Source organism: Oncorhynchus kisutch, linkage group LG12, assembly GCF_002021735.2.
Source record: "Oncorhynchus kisutch isolate 150728-3 linkage group LG12, Okis_V2, whole genome shotgun sequence".
NCBI classification, from domain to species: Eukaryota; Metazoa; Chordata; class Actinopteri; order Salmoniformes; family Salmonidae; genus Oncorhynchus; species Oncorhynchus kisutch.
In genome coordinates, this window is record NC_034185.2 from 34658965 (window position 1) to 34668734 (window position 9770).

At 40.8% G+C, this 9770-nt stretch overlaps 1 protein-coding gene across 14 annotated transcripts in view; it reads right to left on the reverse strand.

Annotated features, from left to right (window-relative positions):
- The window catches only part of myt1la (myelin transcription factor 1-like, a), a 53880-nt gene extending 44372 nt beyond the window's left edge, over window positions 1-9508 (reverse strand). For 13 of the 14 annotated variants that reach the window (XM_031837429.1, XM_031837428.1, XM_031837426.1 and 10 more), the window contains exon 1: window positions 8546-8879. The gene's annotated coding sequence lies outside the window, so the exon portion shown is untranslated. Of the gene's footprint in view, window positions 1-8545; window positions 8880-9117 lie in introns of those variants that run through there. The other variant, XM_031837416.1, reaches the window with a different exon arrangement.
- Window positions 9509-9770: the final 262 nt, after the last annotated feature.

Consider the following 9770-nt stretch of genomic DNA (forward strand, 5'->3'; position numbering starts at 1 on the left):
GACTGTCATTTACAGATTCCTTCCCCCTCATGGATGGAAGAAACTCTGTGTTTGATCAAAAATACGAGAATGTAGGCTACAGACTGTACCAAAACCAAAGATACACTGTACCAAATCAAGGCAATTGCGTTATACGGTCATGCACCACGAACGTACATGTAATGAATTACAGTGACATTGATAGGTGCTTGTTTTAGTAACACATTAAGCCTAATGAGCGGGCAGAGAGAGGCTGTTTTGCTGACTCATAGAGCCTGAAGCCTACGCTGGACTCAAAATCGAGGAGCTGCCGTCCATCTCCTTCTATCTGCTTCTACCATTACTGCCTGTTTAGTCCACTGTGAAATAATCCCAATGCTGTGTGTCTGAGGTGTGTGTGTGTACGTTTGTATGCGCGTGCGAGTGTGTTATGTTATAAATAATACCTCTCTCCCACACTATGACTCACGCTTTGAGTCGGCTTTGTGGAGGCTCCAAAGCGGTGTCTGGAAATAAACCCCAGAGCCGACTAATAATTATCTTTACGCTCCCGTCCGGCGGTGTGTGTCTGTGTGTGTGTGTGCGTGTGACTATTTCTAAATCTCACTGACCGCAATGAGATAATCGGATTGATAGATTTCTTGGCAAAGTCTCAGGGGCAGTAGGCTTGTCTTTGATCTGATTGAAGTGAGAAACAAAACATGTTACACGGGCCAAGTATAAAGAGAGAGGTAAAGACAAAAGCAACCCACATGAAAGGTCATTGACCCGAGATGACCCTAGATGACCCTAGATGGCCATTGTGACCATGGAGTAAGAACCATAACATATGTGTCTTATTGTAGTATAATTCTAATGTCATTTGGTTGTGGGCGCAGTTTCCGTTGAATGGTTATACTGAAATAACTAGAATACAATCACACAGCACAGCGCCTCGTCCACCGCGACCACTACTTAGTACTCTGGCTGTTGCATCCAAAGGAGGGAGGTTACCTCATTCGGGGGTCTCTAATGTGTTTAAATAGCCTCTGAAGGAATGGCACACTGCAGCTAACGACAGGCCTAACCCTCAGCCACTGCAAAGAGCGCAAATGAAAGGACACATTTTCTTTCTCAGCCGAATTCACATAATCACCAAGGATAGGCAAACTGCCCTGCCGCTGCCGAAATGAAAAGGCTAATTTCTTTGTGTGTGTGTGTGGGGGGGGGGGGGGGGGGGTGCACGATATCCGGATTCTGGGTACCTTTTCGGACGCTGCCCTAATATGACAGGGGTTTTAATTTGACAGTATTTTCTCCTGTCTATGTGACAGTGTGTGGCTCAGATGTCAGACAAGCCATTGGTATGCTGGGTAACTACCCTGGTCTCAGAGGGTTTGGATCCAGTTCTGCATCACAGGACTGAGTGGCATTTCTGGTTCACTGCAGCAAGTCACTGCACTGACTAGCCTCCACTGACTAGCCTCCACTGACTAGCCTCCACTGACTATTCACATGTGTTTTGATTTGATTCCCAAAATGAATGGGGAAGCAGGGAAAATAGGTGTGGAACCAACCAAAGGACATGAGGGGATGAGATGGCTTCTGCCTGTTAAATATGCAGAGCAGGATTAATCCTTCACCTTAGCTCTGGTTGGCTCTCCTCCCTACAGCCTTGCATCGCAGCACACAATAGGACAGGTTCGAGAGGGAGAGAGGGAGAGAGAGAGAGAGAGAGAGAGAGAGAGAGAGAGAGAGAGAGAGAGAGAGAGAGAGAGAGAGAGAGGGGGGGGGGGGCATTTGGGGAAGAGATAGAGAGAGGAAACTCAACTATTTTGCAGTAGCAGGCCACTTGAGTCACTGGTTTCGGAGTAACCTCACTGGCATGGGTTATATGAGAACATTTCTCCGTCATGTGTTCAAACAGCACATTTATCTCAAGCTAAAATGTTTCATGATAATCTTATATTGCTAAGCACCTAGCTACTTCATGGGAAAGTTACTTTGTCAGAGAATAAAAGCCAGTCTGGAAAAATCGACTTCATCCTTAATATCATGTGTCATTTGATATAATCTGGATCATGTCAATTGGTTAAACATTTTCATTCAGGAAGATAGCCTTCAATGCTTGAAACTTCTTATGTGGCAACAAACAGATGGTAGTAGAGTATAGCTCTTTCTCTGTCTGTCTGTCTGTCTGTCTGTCTGTCTGTCTGTCTGTCTGTCTGTCTGTCTGTCTGTCTGTCTGTCTGTCTGTCTGTCTGTCTGTCTGTCTGTCTGTCTGTCTGTCTGTCTGTCTGTCTGTCTGTCTGTCTGTCTGTCTGTCTGTCTGTCTGTCTGTCTGTCTGTCTGTCTGTCTGTCTGTCTGTCTGTCTGTCTGTCTGTCTGTCTGTCTGTCTGTCTGTCTGTCTGTCTGTCTGTCTGCCTGCCTGCCTGTCTGTCTGTCTGTCTGTCTGTCTGTCTGTCTGTCTGTCTGTCTGTCTGTCTGTCTGTCTGTCTGTCTGCCTGCCTGCCTGCCTGCCTGTCTGTCTGTCTGTCTGTCTGTCTGTCTGTCTGTCTGTCTGTCTGTCTGTCTGTCCCCCTTTTATGTATACATAGAGCAGATCAGTAAAGTTACTCACAGATTCCTGATGGCTTGGTCAGGTCATGACTAACCTTACTGAGCTGCCATATTCCAAACTGATTGGATGTACACAGTACGGTTACCATGTGCAGTTATGGAACAAGTAATTGGTTATTATTGGGTAGGCAAGGCAACTAGGAGCAGCATAAGACTGTGTTCCTTCAGGCAGGTCCTCCACTGTTGCGTCTGTCTACTCTCTGTGTTCATCAATGCCAGCTCCCATTAGTATTACATATTATTAGATAGTTCTGTGTTCATCAATGCCAGCTCCCATTAGAATTAAATATTATTAGATAGTTCTGTGTTCATCAATGCCAGCTCCCATTAGTATTACATATTATTGGATAGTGCTGTGTTTATCAATGCCAGCTCCCATTAGTATTACATATTATTAGATAGTTCTGTGTTTATCAATGCCAGCTCCCATTAGTATTAAATATTATTAGATAGTTCTGTGTTTATCAATGCCAGCTCCCATTAGTATTACATATTATTAGATAGTGCTGTGTTCATCAATGCCAGCTCCCATTAGTATTACATATTATTAAATAGTGCTGTGTTCATCAATTTCAGCTCCCATTAGTATTACATATTATTAGATAGTTCTGTGTTTATCAATGCCAGCTCCCATTAGTATTACATATTATTAGATAGTTCTGTGTTCATCAATGCCAGTTCCCATTAGTATAAAATATTATTAGATAGTTCTGTGTTCATCAATGCCAGCTCCCATTAGTATGAAATATTATTAGATAGTTCTGTGTTTATCAATGCCAGCTCCCATTAGTATTACATATTATTAGATAGTTCTGTGTTTATCAATGCCAGCTCCCATTAGTATTACATATTATTAGATAGTTCTGTGTTTATCAATGCCAGCTCCCATTAGTATTACATATTATTAGATAGTTCTGTGTTCATCAATGCCAGCTCCCATTAGTATTACATATTATTAGATAGTTCTGTGTTTATCAATGCCAGCTCCCATTAGTATTACATATTATTAGATAGTTCTGTGTTTATCAATGCCAGCTCCCATTAGTATACATATTATTAGATAGTTCTGTGTTCATCAATGCCAGTTCCCATTAGTATAAAATATTATTAGATAGTTCTGTGTTCATCAATGCCAGCTCCCATTAGTATGAAATATTATTAGATAGTGCTGTGTTCATCAATGCCAGCTCCCATTAGTATTAAATATTATTAGATAGTGCTGTGTTCATCAATGCCAGCTCCCATTAGTATTACATATTATTAGATAGTGCTGTGTTCATCAATGCCAGCTCCCATTAGTATTACATATTATTAGATAGTTCTGTGTTCATCAATGCCAGCTCCCATTAGTATTACATATTATTAGATAGTTCTGTGTTTATCAATGCCAGCTCCCATTAGTATTAAATATTATTAGATAGTTCTGTGTTTATCAATGCCAGCTCCCATTAGTATTACATATTATTAGATAGTTCTGTGTTTATCAATGCCAGCTCCCATTAGTATTAAATATTATTAGATAGTTCTGTGTTTATCTAGGCCAGCTCCCATTAGTATGAAATATTATTAGATAGTTCTGTGTTTATCAATGCCAGCTCCCATTAGTATTACATATTATTAGATAGTTCTGTGTTTATCAATGCCAGCTCCCATTAGTATTACATATTATTAGATAGTTCTGTGTTTATCAATGCCAGCTCCCATTAGTATTACATATTATTAGATAGTTCTGTGTTCATCAATGCCAGCTCCCATTAGTATTACATATTATTAGATAGTTCTGTGTTTATCAATGCCAGCTCCCATTAGTATTACATATTATTAGATAGTTCTGTGTTTATCAATGCCAGCTCCCATTAGTATACATATTATTAGATAGTTCTGTGTTCATCAATGCCAGTTCCCATTAGTATAAAATATTATTAGATAGTTCTGTGTTCATCAATGCCAGCTCCCATTAGTATGAAATATTATTAGATAGTGCTGTGTTCATCAATGCCAGCTCCCATTAGTATTAAATATTATTAGATAGTGCTGTGTTCATCAATGCCAGCTCCCATTAGTATTACATATTATTAGATAGTGCTGTGTTCATCAATGCCAGCTCCCATTAGTATTACATATTATTAGATAGTTCTGTGTTCATCAATGCCAGCTCCCATTAGTATTACATATTATTAGATAGTTCTGTGTTTATCAATGCCAGCTCCCATTAGTATTAAATATTATTAGATAGTTCTGTGTTTATCAATGCCAGCTCCCATTAGTATTACATATTATTAGATAGTTCTGTGTTTATCAATGCCAGCTCCCATTAGTATTAAATATTATTAGATAGTTCTGTGTTTATCTAGGCCAGCTCCCATTAGTATTACATATTATTAGATAGTTCTGTGTTTATCAATGCCAGCTCCCATTAGTATTAAATATTATTAGATAGTTCTGTGTTTATCAATGCCAGCTCCCATTAGTATTACATATTATTAGATAGTGCTGTGTTCATCAATGCCAGCTCCCATTAGTATTACATATTATTAGATAGTGCTGTGTTCATCAATGCCAGCTCCCATTAGTATTACATATAATTAGATAGTTCTGTGTTTATCAATGCCAGCTCCCATTAGTATTACATATTATTAGATAGTTATGTGTTCATCAATGCCAGTTCCCATTAGTATAAAATATTATTAGATAGTTCTGTGTTCATCAATGCCAGCTCCCATTAGTATGAAATATTATTAGATAGTTCTGTGTTTATCAATGCCAGCTCCCATTAGTATTACATACTATTAGATAGTTCTGTGTTTATCAATGCCAGCTCCCATTAGTATTACATATTATTAGATAGTTCTGTGTTTATCAATGCCAGCTCCCATTAGTATTACATATTATTAGATAGTTCTGTGTTCATCAATGCCAGCTCCCATTAGTATTACATATTATTAGATAGTTCTGTGTTTATCAATGCCAGCTCCCATTAGTATTACATATTATTAGATAGTTCTGTGTTTATCAATGCCAGCTCCCATTAGTATTACATATTATTAGATAGTTCTGTGTTCATCAATGCCAGTTCCCATTAGTATAAAATATTATTAGATAGTTCTGTGTTCATCAATGCCAGCTCCCATTAGTATGAAATATTATTAGATAGTGCTGTGTTCATCAATGCCAGCTCCCATTAGTATTAAATATTATTAGATAGTGCTGTGTTCATCAATGCCAGCTCCCATTAGTATTACATATTATTAGATAGTGCTGTGTTCATCAATGCCAGCTCCCATTAGTATTACATATTATTAGATAGTTCTGTGTTCATCAATGCCAGCTCCCATTAGTATTACATATTATTAGATAGTTCTGTGTTTATCAATGCCAGCTCCCATTAGTATTAAATATTATTAGATAGTTCTGTGTTTATCAATGCCAGCTCCCATTAGTATTACATATTATTAGATAGTTCTGTGTTTATCAATGCCAGCTCCCATTAGTATTAAATATTATTAGATAGTTCTGTGTTTATCAATGCCAGCTCCCATTAGTATTACATATTATTAGATAGTGCTGTGTTCATCAATGCCAGCTCCCATTAGTATTACATATTATTAGATAGTTCTGTGTTTATCAATGCCAGCTCCCATTAGTATTAAATATTATTAGATAGTTCTGTGTTCATCAATGCCAGATCCCATTAGTATGAAATATTATTAGATAGTTCTGTGTTCATCAATGCCAGCTCCCATTAGTATTAAATATTATTAGATAGTTCTGTGTTCATCAATGCCAGATCCCATTAGTATGAAATATTATTAGATAGTGCTGTGTTTGTTCAATGGAAGGACGTACCATTTTCAACCACAACGACCCTTGTGGCAGCAGAGAGTCAAGGACAGGCCAAGAGTGTGCACTCATACAGTCTGCAAGTTTTGTTAACGCTTTGTGTGACGGTATCTCTCAATATGCTTTATTGTTGCATCAATGACTTTATATGAGTCGTCATCATCATTATTGTCAACAACAACGACGACAACAACAACCAAAACAACAACAGCAGTAGCAGAAGTAGTAGCAGGAGATTATAAGTGTGTGTGATCAGGCCTCATTCACCAGTCTGTCTCTTTGTGTGTGTGTGTGTGTGTGTGTGTGTGTGTGTGTGTGTGTGTGTGTGTGTGTGTGTGTGTGTGTGTGTGTGTGTGTGTGTGTGTGTGTGTGTGTGTGTGTGTGTGTGAGCAGACAGGCCCAACAGAAGCCTGCCTCACAGCCTTGGAGACTGGCTAATAGCATGACACGATTCAGCAATCAGAGTGTCTGTCTGCATGTATTCTGGGCTCAAGCCACATGCAACCCCACCAGATCCTATAGTTAGATTCACCAACAATGAAGGAGTTAAGCCACTGTCCACATCTGTCCAGACAGACAAGGCAGACAGACAAGGCAGACAGACAAGGCAGACAGACAGATCCTCGTAAAACCAACTACAATAGCCATGGTAGTACTGTTAATACAGTTGGTAATTAACACAGTTTCGGATTTCAGAGTGAGAATACATTCCATGAAGATGTTGCCACTTTGACCCGAAAGGTTCGATAATGTTGATTTACTCGGCCTCATCCTCAACCATCATCCCAACTTTCCCTCTCTCAACCATCCACGCATTCCCATTGGTAATGTGTTTAAAAAAAAAATGTTTTTAAAGCAGGCACACAGTACACAGCATTGCAATGCAGCGAAGGTCTGGATAGCAAAGGGAATTGATCCCATATTAAACATAGTCTTTCATTACCCTAGATAGCGGTTGCCTCTGAGTATTCAGACTCCCTGCAGCACAAGGATGTTTTTTTTTCTTCTTCACCTTTTTAATGCAACTACATTGTAGGGGTTCATTCAGCATGGCTGGGCTAACTGGGACGGGGAGAGTCCACGGGTCAACGGATCTCAGAAGCCCTCCCATAAGTTAGTCTCAGAAATTCATAAATGGCTCCCTCACATTGCCACACGCAGAACGTACGGGTGACCGTAGCGACGAACCCACCATTCAAGTCAAAGCCATCGCCGTGTGATTGACCGTGAGGCGACAATGCTAGAGATGTACATTGTATGTTTCTTCCTGTCTGCTCAAAACTGCAGTCCAAGTGTGCGTGACTTTGACCAGGCTCAACAAAGAGACTTCTTCCAGTTTGTGTTCCACTCCTGGAACAGCAGGATGAGCATTCAGATCAAATGTAGATTTGTTTCAGATGGTATAATCATTTCTGATAGCACAGTAAGTTCTGTGAATAGCTTTTGCAACACTCCATTTTATGTAGGGGCTTCTATAAAACAAAGACACCTCTCTTACAAAGGGGTATATGTCATATATATATATATATATAGATAAATAAATAAAAAGAAGCTTTTTAAAAGATTTAAAAGATTTAAATTGGACAATGACTGTATTTGTGGTCGCTGATGGATAGACATTGCAGTTGTTTGTGACAGTATGTCATAGTTACGGTAAGTGTTAGTGGGGCTCATACTAGTAGTGTCCATTGCTGAGGTAACGAGCAACACATCAGGAAGATCAACTTTAGTGGTAGCATCCCTACCTCAAGCTTTGCATAACTTTGTCGAAACAAAACAAAACAACAAACAGCAACCGACACACTCATGCAGAGACAACGTTTGTATCCAGATATATATATATATATATATATATATATATATATATATATATTAGCCTTATGGACCACATTCATCTGTCCTAACTCACAGCAAGTGGCATTTTTCTCATTGCAGGAAAGTAGCTCCACGCCATAATCCCATCAGAGATGAAGCATGTTGTCAGTCAACACTGTGTGCTGGAATGTTTACCACAGCCCTAGTCTCACTATTCACAGTTGACTAGCCTCTCTCTATGTTCATAACAAACACAACTGAGACGACACAACCACAATATAGAACAGGAGCAAGCAAAAAAGAGAAACCTACTGAAATGGCGACGGTAAAGCTCTCTTTTTGCTTCCTCTCCCACAGTTGTCTGAAAGTCAGTCTGCAACCAGTCTCCCTCTCGCTCTCTCTTTCTCTCACACACTTCGTTTTCGACACTGGCAATTTCTCTCTCTCTCTCCCTTCCTTTCTTCTCTCTCTTTCTCTCACCTCCCTCTCTCTTCTGTACTTCCCTCCTTCCTTTCTTTCACTCGCTCTTTGACACTGTCATCAGAATCGGGGTGTTCTTGCTCATTCCTGTAGCACTTGAGAAATGGAGGGAGAGAAGTGAATGAAAGGGGAGCTCTGCAGCCACTTTAGAGAAAAACAAGGGAGGGAGGCAGAGGAGAGAGCGGAGCGAGCGATGGAGACACAGACAGGGAGGAGAGAAGGAGGGAGGGAGGAGGGAGGGGGAAACAGGCAGAGGCTGTATGTAGAATGTGTGAGGCGAGCAGACGAGAGAGAGAGAGAGAGAGAGAGAGAGAGAGAGAGAGAGAGAGAGAGAGATAGAGAGACCCTTGTCGAACAAGGCACTGCAGCAGAACACAACCCAGAGAGGAAGGAGTCTGACTTACCCTCCCACCGGTCCCCAACCACCGTCGGCTCTCCAGGCAACCACGGCAAACCCAAGAGGATCCAATGACGACGACTGCTGCCCACAGAGAGAGACAGAGAGGGGGAAAGAAAGGCAGAGATGAACCAAGCCAAGCCCACTGCCAAGCCTAGATTCTCTGCCTCTCCTAGCCAGCCAACGGAGCGCTAGGCTGGAATCACATTCCCCACCTCACTCTGTCTCTGTCTCTACCTCCCTGTCTCTCACTCAGTCTCTCTCACTCTCTCTCGTTCTATCTCCCCCCCCTCTCTTTCCTGTATTAATTCAGAGCGGTAGACATTGTGCGGCGCAGGCAGCGGTGGCTCTCTCTCCCCACAGAGCGGTCGTGTCGTCTCTGGAGCGGAGCGTGTGCAGCTGTGCGTGCAGTAGAGGCTGTGCGCCAGGATAGCTATCGCCTGTGTTTGATGTTGTATTTGGGAATCACTAGCTAATTCACATGGGAACATGATGGAAAATATAAACCAACACCCAGGACTGTTCTGTATGTGAGCACTGTCCTTATACACTGGGTGTTCAAGCGTCATATTTAATTCCCTCTGTTAGTAGTGTGGAAATTTAGATGGCTCATTATTAGTACAGGATCACTGTAAAAACTATTTTTAAGTGGAAGATCAG